The sequence below is a fragment of the Mastigoproctus giganteus genome, chromosome 14 (assembly GCF_048544385.1).
Source record: "Mastigoproctus giganteus isolate SK-2022 chromosome 14, ASM4854438v1, whole genome shotgun sequence".
NCBI lineage: Eukaryota > Metazoa > Arthropoda > Arachnida > Uropygi > Thelyphonidae > Mastigoproctus > Mastigoproctus giganteus.
This window is the reverse complement of record NC_143588.1, coordinates 37,931,970-37,949,869: the sequence shown is the minus strand read 5'-3', so window position 1 is coordinate 37,949,869 and position 17,900 is coordinate 37,931,970. Positions and strand designations below refer to the sequence as shown.

Genomic DNA, 17,900 nt, shown 5'->3' with positions numbered 1-17,900 from the left:
TAGAGACTAGGCAACTGAGCTTGCTCAATGGTTTGAGCAAGCTCAGTGCTGATGGAATTTTTCCTCTTGCTCAGATTACAAACCTGAGGGGACATAAGCTCAAATTGAGGAAAGACAGCTATAGAAAGATGTGTGGTAATTTTTCTTTAGTCAGTGGGTCATTGATAGCTGGAACAAACTTCCATCCGTTCAAATTGAGGAAAGACAGCTATAGAAAGATGTGTGGTAAATTTTCTTTAGTCAGTGGGTCATTGATAGCTGGAACAAACTTCCCTCCGTTGTTGTGGAAGTTGATAGCTTAAATAAATTTAAGGAAGAACTGGACAAACATTTGGAGCGAGTAAATGGGTGAAATAGTAAGGGGTTTTTTTTTGGCTGATGCTGCATAAGCTTGCTTTCTTGCATTTTATGCCTCTGCTAATGCTAATGTTGTAGATCAAGTACCTTATCAGGTATGCTCTACATGCTCTCTTGAAGTTATAATTCTTTGATTCAATGGCTGCATAAAATTGTACTACTAGGAGGGAAATACAACAACTGTATATTTGGAAACTTGAAATTCCTAGCAGAATGCGCTGTGACGATACATAATGGTCAGAATGTTACATTTTTCTTAAGTCATTCCTCTGTCCACTTTTGACAGCAATAATGAAAATTTCTGACCACAATAGAAATCACCCTTCTTTGTCCAGAAAGCATTAGAAGGATTAGCAGATCCCACAACATCTGTGCAAGCATTTCTAGTACTTCATAATTGCACGAAACTTGGTTAAACTCTTTAAAACATCTTAGTTTGAAAAAAATTAATCAAATATGAGTGGCCATAGTCTTGTACTGCAAAAGAGAAAAATTGCCCTTTGTCTGCTTAATTTTCCACCCTTACACAACTCTTCTGGAAGATCATATGTTTTGTTTGGCAGAAAATTATAAAATAAACCCATTTCATCAAGATTAAAAATATTCTTTACTTTTCAAGAATGGACCTTACAGAACACTAATCAACAGCCTTTTCTCTGTCAACTGATCCAGATTCGCTACAAAAATTCCGCAAAACTAAATAATTTCTAACCTTAAATATTTGGATTCAGCCACTGCTACATTTGAAGTTGCTAATTCCATATTCCTGAGCTAAATAATTATCTTTTCCTTGCAAAATTCATGCACACATTTGTTGCTACCAGTCGAAAAGTTTTGTTTCAGGCTCTCATGTTTTGCACCACAAATTTTTCCTGTTTTATTATCGCTGCTCTAGTGTCATACACTTCAAGTTGTTCTCAGTTTTTCAGTACTTTAAATAAAAGTAGGCAAAGGTATGTTGTATTCCTTTGCAGTGTCTATTTTGCTTGATTCCATTCTACATCCTCTAGTATAATTTTCAGCTTTATTTCCAGTTTTAATACTCTGCATTTCCACAACACTCCTAGATAGGGGTTTAATACAAGCAAACTTTCAACTGAATTTTAAAAATCACAAGTTCCACAAACACAGCTCTGTAAAAACAGCACAAAATAAATTATAAATGTAACAAAAGGCTCTCTGAACCCAGCTTAATAATTAAAAATGATTCTAATGATGTTTTTCAGAACACAGTAAACAAAACTACCATAAACTAGTTTTGTTTACATAAGAGTAATTTCTAATATACAAAATAACATTACTTCTCACTGGGTAAAAATGGACTTTGTAATTCAAATTAACCAAATTTTGTAATACATGAATTAGTTTACACAGAAAACCCTGTCTGTTCAAAGGGGAAATAATATGTGCTTCTACAAACAAATATTTTGTATAAACCAAGTTTATATTAACAAGATTGTACTGTAGCTAGTACTGAAAAACAATTAATAATGAAGGAAATATTAAGTAGTGAGCTCATGAAAAAAAAAAACACAATGAAGGCTTAAAAATACTCTTCAAATGACTAATTTTAAACTCTTCTTATCTATAGTCTTGGCCAGGGGTGGGCAACAGCTGGCCCGCGGGCCACATCCAGCCCACGACGATGTTGAATCCGGCCCCCTCGGTAAATGCATAAATATAGAATATCCATACCTGACTACACTCGCCGTAAACGTTCAGCTTAATTCGGTTCAATCGGGAATCGCGGCCAGTACAACAGTAACCAAGTGATTCTACGCAGCGTCAAAGAGTTATTTCCTAATTATTATTGTAGCATCGATCGAACAAAGTTCCTTTGGGTTTGACTTCTTATTGAAAAAAATAATATTGGTGCGAGATATTTTATGTTTTATGCCTTTTCTAATTATTACAATTTTTAATTTAATATAATTTATAGCCCATAAAATGAGCCAATTAAAAAAAAAAGAAAAATTGATGCCGAATGCCGCATTTTCAATGATAATTGGACATTCAGATATTTTTTTTAAAAATACATTAATAATTTGGTAATTCAAGTAATATAACATTTTTTAGGTTCTGATTTTTTTTATTAAATTTTTCAATCTATTCCGGCCCGCATCATGATGCGAAAATTTCATTCGGCCCGCATCATGATACGAAAATTTCATTCGGCCCGCTGACGAAAAAAGTTGCCCACCCCTGGTCTTGGCATATTATCAAAAGAACATACCAGAATCTATTCTCATATGCAATGAATTCAGAAGTCACAAAATTCTGGCTACTGAAAATATTCCAGAAGGAGAAGCTATATTTTAGATAGCTCTGCAAAATTAGTATAGACCTACTTCATGCACTCCCACCTAAACATTTGCAATCACATAGCAACAGTTTTCATTAATTTTTTTGAAATTAGCTATGACAGTGTAAGGTCAAAAAAAATATTGAAATGATTAATATAAACAACTCTGCTGGTTTTTCACCAAAATATCCGGAATGAGATTTTATCACTGCCCTTACACAGTTGTGGCATTCTATAAATTAATTTTATAATAGTGTCTTGATTAACATTATTCCAAGCGATCTGCAAGATATCCCACAATTTTTTGAAGGTGGGCAGCCTTCATGAACCTGATATGGTCTAGATCAGTGGTTCTCAAAGTGCTGAAATCTACACACACTAAAACAAAAAAAAAAAAAAAAAAAACGGTTCATGGACCTCTTCAAATATCAAAAAAGTTTGTGGACGCCTATGCATATCTGCTGGTCTAGATCAGAGGTCACCAAACATTTTTCATGACGAGCCAGATAACCACAAGATTGACGAGCACGAGCCGTATATTCATTTTGTTTGATATGTACAATTCAGTAAATACAATAAAAATGAAGACAACGAATATATTTATTTACCAATATATTTATTTGTAAATAAACATATATTTATTTTTATAAACACATATATTTATTGGTAAATAAACATATATTTATTTTTTTAAACACATATATTTATTGGTAAATAAACATATATATATATATTGGTAAATAACAATATATTTATTTACCAATATATTTTAGAAATTTTGATCATTTGTAGCACAGTGCGGGGCGGGGCGGATGAACAGACTACGCGGGCTGGATCTGGCCCGCGGGCCGTAGATTGGCGACCCTGGTCTAGATGATCACATTCAAGCTCTATTCGGTTTAAAGTCCGGCGATTTGGATGACGATGCAATTTAAATTGAAAAGCTACTGCATTATGTTCAAGAATGTTTTTATAGCCATCTTTTCTGACAACGTAGTCCACTCCAGAAAAACAGAAGCAACCCAGGGTCATGATGGAACCACCATTTTATTTATTTTTTTTTTTTTTTCAGTTGATCATTTTCAGTTGATACGCTTGGATCCAAAAATTTCAAAATTGGATTCATCCATCTACAGTACCCTTTTTCCACTCTTCAAATTAACATGTTGATGACTCTTAGCTCAAGCCAACAGTTTCTTTCAATTTCCAGTTTTAATAAGGGTTTTTGGACTTGTACACAACTATGAAGTCCTGCTTGTTTAAGGCAAAGTTTTCACTGAACCTAAACACCATTGCTGGTTAGACAACTATGAAGAATATACTGTATAAACAAATCATCCTCATCAGCCGTTTTCAATACACTGCAGGATGAAGGCCTTTCCAGTTCCTTCTGTTTTGTGCAATGGGCATCCATTTACTGCCCACGAACTCGAGAATTTCATCTGTCCATCTCCACTGTTGTCTTCCAGGTTTTCTTCTAGCTCCTTTTGGGTACCATTCCATTATTTTCTTAGTCCATCCATCATCATGTCTTGGAGCTATGTGTCCTGCCCAAGACCATTTTAGTTTCTTTAGTTTTGATAAGAATGTCCTTTACTTGAGTTTGCTGCACAATTCATGTATTTCGTTTCTTATCTAACAGTCTGATTCCTAATATAATTCATTCCATTTTTCGCTGTGTAATTCTTAGCTTCTCTTCTATTCTTTTGGTGAGTGACCAAGTTTCACTTTCATAAGTCATGGTGGGGAGTATACATTGGTTCATTATTTTACGTTCCAGAAAAATTGGGAGAGTGCTCCTCAGTATGTGGCTATATTTCCTGAATGCTACCATCCGAAATTTATCCTTCTCTTGACTTCCAGCCAGTTATTATTATTACAGCTAATGAACTTGTCCCAGACAAGCATATGAATCCACCTTTTTAATTACTGCTCCTTCATCCCCTTATCCCTATTCAGGCTATGATCACCCAAGGAATATCCCTTTCTGTGGCACACTTGTTCATAATTACTTTTGTTTTAGCCAAAAAAGATATTCATAAAAACAATAAAGATATTCATCTTTAGTCTGAAATCCTTACTAACCGTGCATAACTGATTAAGATTTTCCTCTAATTATTTGGGATCAAGGCTTATGATCATAATGTCAGCTGCAAATCGTAAATGATTTAGATACTTTACATTCACATTGCCTCCTTTCTGCGACCAGTCTAATCTACTGAAAGCTTTCTCAAGGGCAACAGTAAACAACTTCAGAGATATTGTGTGTCCTTGTTGAACTTCCTTCTCAATTTTAAATTTGCTACTGTCTTTGTCTAGTCTAATAAAGGAGGTAGCGTTCTCATATATTTTCTTTTAAATCATATAACAGGAATACAGCAACCAAACCATCCTAGTCAGCTTTAGGATATCATCCATGCAAATTTCTTTACAGACAACCTAAATAAATGGGATATGCATAATTGATGCCGACTCTGACCAATTATAACTTTAAACATAGATAAAATTAAATTACAAATAAAAAAATAAATAAATAAAATACATAAAATCGACTGTAAAACATAATATAATTTAAAATACAATAAATTATATGAATATATTAAAATAATAAAAATATTATATATTAAAAGCGTTAAACCCGTACTACTCTAAAACTGAAGCTTTCGGCAGCATCTGCTGTCTTTCTCAACATAAGTAGTGCTGCATCAACAATTCATTATAAAGTACTAAGCCTTCCCAGCAGACCTAGGGCATACTATAGTACCTGCACATGCTCCGTTTCCTGTACATCAGCACCGGAAGTGGCTCGGGGCTGTACGACCTTAAAACGCTCACCCCCTATCCAGGATAACGGTCTCAAACATTACATTAATCCTATAACCCTTATCCCTATTCAGGCTATGATCACCCAAGGAACAAATCCTTATGCTCTCCAGCCACTTCTGGTTCCAGAAACATCTGTAATTACAGCTCCTTCGGCTGTTATCCCAGGCATGTTCCGCCATGGCCGACCCCGAGACATTAGGCAATCTAAGCGCCCTGCTATGTTCCCTCAATCTATCGTGTAATATACGCATAGTCTCACCTACGTAACATCCCCCACAATCCGAACATTGAATTTTGTAGACAACTCCACTGTTGTCAACTCCCACAACAGGGTCTTTGCCACCATCACCGTGTTCAGCTTCCAAACTGGAAGCTGCACACAACATATTTTGTACGACTGTGAGATGCGGGCTATTGGTTGCAAAATGCCCGGATAGTAGGGAATGTAAGCGGTAGAGCCAAGTACCCCTTCCTCCTCCCTCTGAGTACCATGTCCACAACAATTTCTATTTAGTTTATTTGGATTTTAGCAAAGCATTTTACTCAATCCCTCAAGAGAGGTTACTGTTACTGTAAGCTGGGAGAGGTGGGATTACTGGTAAGATTCTAAGCTGGATTGCTGGGTGGCTGCATGGCAGAAGGCCATGCAGTTGTGATTAATGGATATTCTTCAGATCACCTGTTATTCTCCCAGCTGTGTTTGCAAGACACAGGAAAGCTACCTCTCAAAAATAACAATGACAACATTAAAGGTTAAACCTAACTAAATACAGACAAATTTTTGGTTAATAGGGTTTTTGATGGGATTTTTAGTTTTATAAGAGTTACTGAGTACAAAAACCTGTAAGGTATTCGTAATCCCTTTGCAACTATTTAAAAAATCAGAGTGGTATGTGCTGCCGACATACAAAGCGTGAATTTCACAATGCAGCTTTAGTAATAATACAGTTAAGTTACCTGCTTTCAGTTTCCCACTTGTTCTAAAGAAATCTAATCTTAAAGGATTTGTTTTTGAAATATTTGTAACTGTCTTCATGTGTGTGTGTGTGTCAGAGAGAGAGAGAGAGAGAGAGGAGCACAAAACAGTATATCATTGATCATATCTAACTATTCTGAGGGAAACAACATGCAAAGTTTTCAAATTTCACACACTTCACCTTACCAAATTTTAAGTCTGAAAATGGAAGTATCTAATAGTACAAAAAACATATATACATATTTTCTTTAAAAATATTTATATGCATAATTTTCATAAATTTCTGCATATAAATATATTCTTATGCATAATTTCTAATTTTGCAGTTTAAAACTGTACTTAACATGCAAATGTCTATACACAACTTGGTACAATCCACCCCTTCCTGTTCTAAGATGCCACATACTGACCTACATAAATTTCAGGAAATTTTCTTGTTAAAGAGAAGGAGAATTTGCATCAGGTAGTTAGTTTGAAATTTGCATATTTGTTCCTCACTTTATAGGTAAACTCAAATTTTTTTTTTAGGTACCAATGAATAATTTGAATTGCTTTCATATCATTTATGATCAGCCTGAGAAAGAAGGTTATGAAGGTCCATGAAATTTTAAAAATCAACAAAAAATCAATTAAAAGCAAAGCATAAAAATCAATAAAATGTATTGAATGAATTTTAAAGAAATGAACAGAGTCATCATGTGCTCACTTGCATCTATAACTTTTGTTCCAAACTGTACTATAGCAAGAACTAGGGGACCCAAAAGTCAATGTGAAACACATATTTTAGCTGTGAAAAAAAAAACCCAAATAAAAATAATCAAAATCAAAAAGTAGCTGAATTCAATAACTCTGAAATTCAGATGCTAATTCCAGAGGATAGTGGTGACATTACATCAAATGTGATGTTATGGGACAGAAGAAATGACATCTCAAAAATAATATCATTTTTTTTTTTTTTTTTTTTTGCAGCAAAACAAAGGCCATAAGCATTAGTGATTTCTGCATGCAAATTGCAATGCATCCAGTTTAGATGAATCAAAATCAAAATTTCCAGGTGGGGAAATTGTGCAAACTTTGCCCAAGAAACTCATAAGTGGGGTGGTAGTAATCCTAACCACTGTGCTATCCACAAGGGTCTGAAAGTAATGACACATATATCGGATTACTTGTTTTAAATTTTTGAACATTAACTGTCCTTTCCTGGCTAATCCGCATATATGAAATGAAACCTATTCAAAATCTTCTAAGGTACCTAAAAGATAAAAAACAGGGAATGCACCCAATAAAATGAGGATCAAATATGTAAAATTCAAACTAACTCTACTTGATAAAAATCTTTCTCCTCCTCTAGAAAAGGTTTTAAAGTGTGTTGCCCACTTTCCTAGTAATGTATACTGACATTGTTACTGGCATATATGTTTTCAGACTGAGCTCCATATAGCAGCACAAAAAAATATGTTTACTTTAGCATTGATATACCTACCGTAATATTCAACAGATAGTTATCGTAAAGTTAATAACTTTCTAGCCACGACCAAAGTATAAATGGAAATTGTTTGTCACTGACTGAGCCATCTATTCAGTTCAATCATTTCAGGACAAAAATTTTATGATGTGACCATTGCAGTCGTGGTAGGTAGGCATCCTGGAAAATTCCTAGGGCGCAATTTGAGTAGGGGCACTTCGCCGTCATGCAGATTATTTAATTTTAATTTAAAAAGGGGGGCAAATTCTTGATTTGCCTAAGGTGCAAAATATCTCACGACAGCACTGCACATGACAATAAAGCAGCCTGGAAAACATGGACAAGATAAACAGCCTATACAGGATTATTATGAATTTCAGAATTGGACTGAATTTTTGTGTAAATGGTTTCAGCAAATTTGTTAGTGAATTCTACACTAAACAAAGGTTATAATAAATTGTCAGAATTTATTAGAATAAATTCTAACAATTCTAACATGTGTCAATTCCTCTATCTACTCAAGCATTGGTGTTTTGAAAAGCTATAGAAAGGATGTTTTACATTTGATCTAAAAGTAAGAGAAAAAAAAAAAAGAGAAAAAAAGAAAAAAAATTAACTATAGAGAATGTAAGAAACAATTGTGTGCGTGCACACACACCCACACATCTTTCCACATCAGTGAGTATATGCAGATATTTACAATTATGTAAATTAGTAAAAGTAATAATTTGCAATACCACAAAGTATTATAGTAGGTATGCCTACTATAATACTTTGTGGTGTTATAGTAGGCATAATAGTAGGTATTATAGGAGGCAAATAAAATCAAGACAAATAAAATCAAGCATCACCAAGATTACTTAAAATTATTATATCTTTCAAAATTGATAATAATTTGTATTTGAGTGGGTGTTACTTACAAGAAACAAATTGCATTTGTAAAAGATATTGCAAATTAACACTTAAAAAAATAGACAAAGCTAACATGTAACATGCATCAGTTTGTGGGAATCATGAAAGCCACAGGGAAAACTAATTAAAACAAAAAAAAAAAAAACATTAAATTGACAAAACTTTCTTCAGCATACAAAATAAATATCTTGAAAACATTCAACTGTCATTGGGACGGCATCATATTATAATTAAGATTTACACTTCACTCTGCAAAAACATGCTTCCATTTTCTGCACAGAACTGAGGAAGACTCCAGTAGGGCCTCACAGTCTGAGAGAGATTAATGTCAAATTTTTTTTTTTTTTTTTTATGAAAACCCCAAACACGAAAGGTATCAAAACCTGTAGTACTTAGTACCGTGCATGGGTTGAAGGAGAAGTATGGGGGGAGGGGGATGCCGGAAACTTTGCTCTAGAGACTAAACATGGATTTCACCACTTCAAGCCTCCAATAAGCAAAGTGGTGGTATTTCACCGGTTGATGAAAGTCATCTACCACCTACAATAAAAGAGGATTTTGTATTTTTCTTAGAATCTATTAGTTTTGCCAATATATCAAAAATGCACATTTAAAATTATTTCTGAGAGAACTAATAATTTTAAAATTGAGGTAAAAACACTGGAAACATATCACAAAATATATTAATAAATCATAAAAAAATCTCCATTACAGTAGACTCTCACTAATCCAGATTAAGCAATAATCTGGATTAGCGAAGCAAAACATTGCCCTAAAAGACCAAAAAAAAAAAAAAAAAACTTAGAATAAATAGAAAATTAGTGCTGATGAAAATAAATAAAAAATATATCACTATAGAGCCTTTATTCGAAAACTATAAAAAAACAATACATTTATCCATCGATAGAAGACTCAGAGGTTGTACAGCAGACTCCCAATTAATCAGGAAGCTTCAGGAATACAAAGTTAAAAAAAAAAAAAAAAAAACGACGGAAATCATAAAATTCAAGTAATAAAGGTATAAACAAACGTTTTGCAAGTCAAGAGAGCGGCATTATACTACTTATAATGCCGCTTGCACGACAATCGGCATTATAAGTAGTGATTGGGAGAGGAATGTACTTATTATCCTGCAACCCCTGGTAAGACAACAGGGGTTGTGAAGACCACACCAGTCGCTCAAAAAAAAAAAAAAAAAAAAAATAAGAAGAGAACAAATGTTTAGTTTGTTTTAATACATCGCATGGATTGTTGTGCTCCACCGCACTGCAAAAAAAAAAAAAAAAAATCAGAAGTCTTGAAATTCTTTTTTTTTTTTTTTTTTTTTTTTTAATAGTAAATATTTTTGGTTTAGAAATCGTAAAAATGATGGGTAAAAGCAAAAGTGCTGGGCTTTCAATTTAACAAAAACTCAAAATTATTGAAAAGTTTGAAAATGGTGCATCCGTTAAATCAGTGGTTTTCAACCAGGGTGCCTCAACAACATTCTTGGGGTGTCGTGTAATTTTGGTTTAAGTTACTTAAAGTTATTATTATAATTATTATATTTTTTTTAATTTGTATATTTATTTTCATTATAAAAAGGTGTACAGCATCCACTGTACCGTATCATTTTAATTTTGTGGTGATCTATAATTGATCTTTATTTAGTACCTCTATATAAACAATAAATTACTATAAAGGTATATATTAAAAGGGTGCAAACCATTGTCAGGTATTTCTTTTGGCCTAGAGGTGCCGTGAAAAAAATTACTATAACACTAAGGGTGCTGTGAACCAAGAAAGTTTGGGAACCGCTGCGTTAAATCTTTAACATTATAATGTTGGTAACCAAACTATACATGACATCATAAAAAATAAAGGGAAGCTATTAGATTTTGCAAGCACATCTGATAGCATTAAAGGCATGACTATCAGAAAAACAATGAAACTGCCTCCAAAGACTTTGACAAGGCAATGGTGTTGTGGTTTTCCAACAATTACATAAACCCATAATATATAACATATGTTAACTTCTTTACATCAGAAGAAAGAAGTATGCAAATTAAGCAATATAAACAATTACACCCATCCGACTCAGAGTCAATAACAATACTGAACAACATGCAAGACAACGTGATGTACGTTCCGTCTCTTTCTGTGCAGTCAGAGTGACTCATCTGCCTTCCTAATTCTCGTGTCTTTCAAAGTATAGTACACAACTGTGAAACAATTTTCCATATTTCAATCCGGATTAACTGTAACTAGATTAGTGAGGATTTACGGTACTCATTTTTTTATTTGCCTTCCTTCTATATTTATATATGTATTATTTGATTCAGTTTCACCAACTTCTGAATCTGAATTGCTGAGAATTCCTCAATTTCAGCTACTAGAAGCCCACACTGTCAGAAAATCTTGCCAAAAGGGTGAGCCCTCCTAAGCTGATTTTTTAAACTATCATAAATATAAAAATTACTACTATTATCTGTAAAGAACTAGATAGATGCCATCTATCTCTATAAAGTTTCAAGAGGATATGAACATAGAGATATAATTTGTGTGTAATTTACTGAAAGAACTTTAAAAATGTATATATAAGTGTACAGTACTTGCAAAAGGATTATCAGTGCTTTACTGAGTAACATTGTGGCACCATCTTACTTAACAAAAAATCATTCACAAATATATATACTGCACATATAGGAGAAGTGTTTAAAATGTTTCTGGCCCACAATAGAAAGAATGAAGTAATCTCAAAATGAGTCAACTTTTATTCAACATGAGGACTAGGCACTTAATGCTCTAGACACTTATAACCACTCTGACTCTTTACTTGTACCAATGTTCTGCTCTATCATATATATATATATATATATATATATATATATTTTTTTTTTTATTTTTTTTTTTCGGTGCAGGAAACAGATAATAATACAAGGAAGCCATATCTGGTGAATATGGTGGGTGTGACAACAATCTGTAAACCCAAATTGATTATATTCAACAGGAGTATTGTTATGCACAAAGAGGACCACCCTGGACAATTTTCTTAGATTTTTGGATTTTAACCCTTAACTGAGTGCAGGATCTAAGAGTCCACTTCTTTTTGCTCATTCCTTTTAAAAACTGGTCCATTTCTACTTTAACCATTTATTAGTCACACAAAGATATGAGAAATTGCTTGTGCCTGGTTAAGGGTTTATCTTCAACAATAAACCTTAAGCAGGTAATCAATAAAAATCACCACCTTCTTCATCAAAAAAAAAAAAAAAAAAAAAAACACACCTTTGCAACACCATTATTTGTTACATTAGAAATTTCACTTGATAAGGATATCATTCGTGAACGCACTCTATAAAAGCTATTGTTTTGTCTTGGGGTTGGGTTTTTTTTTTTTTTTTTTTTTTACAAAAGAAGGAAGTAATGTATAATTTTTCATTATCCCCCCTCCCCACCACACTGATGAGTCATTACAAATTCCATGTATTAAATGACGCCTCCGTAGCCAGGTGGGAAGGAGCAGCAGTGCGGAGCACACGCTTCTTGATTAGACTGGGGTTTGAGCCCGTCACCACCAAATATGGAGGATGAGGAAAGGTCAGGGAATGACCACCGCATATCCCGGAGCAATATGGCCTTAGTTGCTAATGCTCCTAAAAACCAAAATAACAACAATGTATTAAATGCACATTTTATTTCCTGATTTATTTTAGATTCAAATCAAGAAACAAGATCACTCTGTCAACCCACAAATTTCACTGCACATTTATTTTATTCAGATTTTTATTATTCATACAATACAAGAAAAACTGCAGTGTTCTATATTTAACTTCTTCCTGCAGTACAATTATTCCATAGAGAGATAAAAATAAAACACTATAATAAAGTACACATAAAAACGTGTATTTTATTAGTGGAGTCTATCATAAAAATCAATGCAGAGACTGTATATACAGTACAATGAGGGCCTAAAGAATAATTCAAACATAAGAATTTTATTTAAACAAATGTTTAAAATCTAAACATTTTATTCAAATTCAAATCAGGAAATATGATCTGAGACCATAACTTGTCAAACTACTATGATATTTGAGAAAATGACTGGTTAGAAAATAAGTTATAATTATGCAAAATATGCTTTAGACTAATTTGAAAACTTGGAATAATTGTTACCTTTCTAACAATTTAGTGAATTTATTTATGTGAGGGGAAAAAATGAGATGATATTTAAATAGGCTTGTACTTCAATTATATTGGATTGCTCTATGGCTTTCTAGCGAACAAGATGTGCTGTGACACACTTTCTCCATTTAGAATTACTTTCCTGCATCTAACTGGATCTGTTTATGGATTTTGAAGCTGGATCTGTTTATGGATGTGTACACTGTTGGATCTGGTCATTTTGTTGCTCTAACTAGAGAGCTGGTACTGACTATCAATACTGGCACAAAGACAGGCCACGGGTAAGATTATTGTTGTTGTTTTAGTTTTTTTTTTTTTTTTAGGAGCATTAGCAACTAAGGCCATATTGCTCCGGGGATATGTGGTGGTCATTCCCTGACCTCTCCGCATCCTCCATATTTGGTAGTCACGGGCTCAAACCCCGGTCTAATCAAGAAGCAGCAGTGCTATGCACTGCTGCTTCTGCCCACCTGGCTACGGAGACACCCTAAGATTACTGATGAGTCAAGTCAGCCATTCAGGTAAATGACTCAAGTCACTCATTAATCATCACAAATGAACACCTTTACATTATACACAGTTTATCTGGCAGTGGGTTATTACCAATATCACAACGAACATATTTGTAAGTAAATTTATTTACTTCCAAATACACTAGAACACCATATTATCCTAATACCAAAACAGTAATGATACAAATATTGTCATACATACCAAATGTAATCTAGATAACTTTGATCACACCTTGGTATTCACTGCTTTCACGTGGAGCTAATTTTCTAACATTGCACAGCTTCCTATTATTCAAAACTAAAGTTGTTTTGTGATTTAGTACCCCCCCCCCCCCCCCCCCCACACACAGAGATTTCAGTCTTTTCACTTATACAGCCATCGCAAATTATAACCAAACCTTAATTTTTATGGATACAATAAATAAAACGGCTGAAAGAAAAAATCATTCCATGCAAAAACTAGGAGTTGTTCACAAAAGAAAACAAGATTTCCAAACGTGTAAAGTTAAAAGATTTGTGTTTAGTGACCAGGAGAAAATATATTAGTAGTAGAAGTGACAAATGATGCAAGAAAACAATATTTGCATTGGCAAAAAAAAAAAAAAAAAACTTTCCCATATCACCTATCCATCCTCTCCAACAGTTTGTCTAGTTCTTCCTTGAATTTATTCAAACTATCTACTTCCACAACAACAGGTATATGCTTGATCCAGCAATCAACCACATGTTTGCTGAATGCAAACTTCTGCACATCTATTCTACAACCATCTTTCCTCAATTTGAAGTTATGCCCCCTCATGTGAATAGAAGTCTAAGCAAGAGGAAGAATCCCATCACCACTAAACTTGCTCAATCTGTTTCAAGCCTTATGTCGCACAAGATGATTGTTATTGCCAATAGCCTCTGAGAGTAATAGAAACTTAAATGATGCTACTGTGATGATTTTATCATCACATAATTGATGGTTACTAAAATCTTTTGATGTGCTGAATTTTGCTCTATTGAAGAATTTACTAAATTTAGATTTATTAAAATGTTGGTCTGATTTTTGTATGCCCAGGTACAAATTAATCATTTATAGTAGTGTATTTATGGGAAAATAACCTTCATGTCAAGCTTAATGTCAATGTAACATGGAAAATCTATAAACGAATTACATTAAAGATTGCCTAAATAACAATTCCAAATAGAATGATCAAAAAGCTTCTTATTTCTCTAAAGGGTAGATACCATTTTAATCTCCTGAAATTGAACAGTAGCACCAACCACATCACTCAAACTTAAAAAAAACTTTGTTTTTCATTTTTGTTTAAATATTTATTTGATATATGAAACTTGAAATATGGTTTTACAAAAAATATTCTTTGCCCCTTAATCAGGTAATACTTTTTTTCTGAATGATTATAAATCCAGTACAAATTCCAAAAGTACCTTACACAGAAAACTGTTTCTACGGCTGGGGTAATGACTCCAACCATGCAATTTCCTAACTTTGTTCAAAAGCACAGTTGGGTAAGCTTCAATCTCCATATGATCAAAACACACCTCTCTATTCGATAAATGTGGTTTATTTATATTACATGCCCCTTCTACAGCTACTGTACAGCAACATTTTTGAAATAGCAACTTCAATTTATTCAAACAATACAAAACTCAATGGAAATTAGCAACTATTCACCATTACAAACCTCGAAACCAACCACAGCTGCAGAACATTATTAGCAGGATTTTAAAAACAATTGGTTTTAGGAAAATTGGGTTTACAAAAGGTGAAATAAAACCATGTACTACCCCCTAGGAAAATACACAATGGTTCAAAAGCATGTGAGAGAGAGAGAGAGAGAGAGAGAGAGAGAGAGAGAGAGAGAGAGAGAGAGAGAGAGAGAGAGAGAGAGAGAGAGAGAACAAGTAAGCAGCAGAGGTAATTAGATCAATTTACCAAATGCTGGCAGTTGATGGCAGGTGGATAAACACTACACATACTAATAGCATATTCTGTTTGGTTACATAACATTCATAATACTTAATCCACCCAGTATCTCTCTTCTGATAAGAGTTAGGAATATAAGCAGGATCATAGTTTCTAATGGTGGGAGGTCAATTCTACTGCTAGCTAATATTGTAAGCAATAAATCTGACTAGATTTATTGCATACAATCTGAATAATATCTAAAAGGACCAACCCTGCTTTTTTTTTACAATTTCGAAAAACAGAATATGACTATCCTTCAGTAGTTTTATTGATAAAATTAAAATTAGTGAAAAGGCAATGATTTACTGATGGAAGCAATAAAGCTACACAGAACCATATAGTTGTATTTAAATAGTAAAATAACAGGAGAAAATTAAGAATAGCAATGGGAACATAGATATGTTACATGTACTATTGGCATTCACTCAGCTGATGTAATTTAGACATATACATGCCACAGTTGAAAAACTTTACAAAATCATTTATAACTCATTGAAAATGAGAAAGAACTATAATGCATGCACCAACTGTCAACTAATGAGTGCATCAAATGAAAAGTGACCACCACTCTCCTCTCTCTCTCTCTATAAAAGATAACTATTTACTAAATACTTAATATATACAGTCATGGAATTTCTTTTAATTCATATGCAGGAGGAACTTTTCAGTTATGGAGTTATATTTCCAAAGTCTCTATAATGAAAAATCTGTGATTAGCACAGAATGAAGAAGCCTGTGAGAAAGAAGGGATTTAAATTCCCAAATCATTGATATTTCAATCTAGACCATATTACTGCCAGGAGGATTTTCCACATTTCAGGTCCTAAGTGCAGCATATGCTCATGGATAGAAAAATCCTGTTTCATACATAAAACACATTAACAGTTATAATGTGGAATGCAATTTTCCACTACTGTAATAAAATAAACTGGATTTGTCTGAGAAAGAGAGAGAGGATCAAAAATTAATACCAAAAGTTGTAGATTCCAAATTATAAATTAAATAAAAACATGCATAATTAAAATAATCTATTATGGCATAGTTATAAGTAATCAGAGCACAATAATAATAATAATAATAATGATAATAATAATTAATAAAAACATAACAAAAATGATACTGTGTGCACAATTCAGGCTAAGATAATGACAACACAAAACTGATTTGACAAAGGATATCAATGATAAACAAACCAAAACTCCACTGTTAAGGCAGGGACATCTTGCATTAAAAAGTGAATGGGATTTTATATATATATAAAATCTCATTTGCTTTTTAATGAAACATATACATAGCTGTATTTTTAACACAGGATAAATGATTGCATTATGCAATCCACAGGATGATCTATCTGCAATTAAATTTTCAAAGTGATGCCAATAGAAAAAAAATTCTGGACACTTCCCCATGTCATAAAAAATTATATGCAAAAACTAATTTCAAAAAAAAAAAAGTTAAGTTAAGACAAGACAGAATTCAACTGAGAATTATAGTGCTTAATGCACTTGCCCTTTTCAAACTGATACATAGTTGTTTCAAATATAACACTGTTGGCTTTTAAGACACCAGATAAGGGGGTTCAAGTATTTTATTAATGTATTTTATAATTATTGGCTAAGCACTAATTTTATCAAGTGTGCACTGGGTAGAAAGAACAGTTTCTTTGATAGTACAGTTCATTCGAAAATTTCCTTTAGAAATTAGCTATTTTTTCATTTTAATAATATTATTATTCAAAAACATGGGAGAATCCCACATTATTGATATAGATTTCTTTAATCAACATTATATATATATATATATATATATATAGATTGCAACATGGATTTGTATTTATAAGATAACCTTGTATTACTTATTTAATACTGTTGTTTATTTTGTTCATAATGATTATATGTTAATAAGTAGTTAAATTTTTGTTCATTATTCAGCTTGCAGAACCAATTATTACCAAGAATATTTCAGTGTGTGCAGTTTATAAATAAATCAGATATATTACATGTGCATACTGTAGTTTGAAAAAAAAAAAAAAATAATAATAATTATTCATTCAACTGAACAGCATGTATATTCTTCTTCAATGATTTAAATGCCTTAAATTTCTTTAGGCTTTTAAAGCTTATAAAGAATGCAGGGATTGGTTTTATAAACAATTGAGCAGATAGATATTGACAAGAGTGGCATGTTCACAAAAACAGTTATAAACATAAATGACCAAAGTGCATGTAGCAAAGATGCGAGCAGTGAGGTCCTGTTGTATGTCAATTATAATATAAACTGTATTAGAATAAATTTTAAACTGTGGGAGTTAAAAAAAAAATCCTATGGGCTATTAAAGCTTTTAATTAACTAAATGTAGCCTGTGGGATGTGATGTATCCCTTGTCAAGATTCCAATCAATTTAAAATAAAACT

The 17,900-nt window shown here is 32.9% G+C and overlaps 1 protein-coding gene across 9 annotated transcripts in view; it reads right to left on the bottom strand.

Annotated features, from left to right (window-relative positions):
- LOC150075069 (paired amphipathic helix protein Sin3a-like) overlaps nt 1–17,900 on the bottom strand; it is a 718,000-nt gene that overhangs the window by 394,426 nt on the left and 305,674 nt on the right. The window lies entirely within an intron of this gene.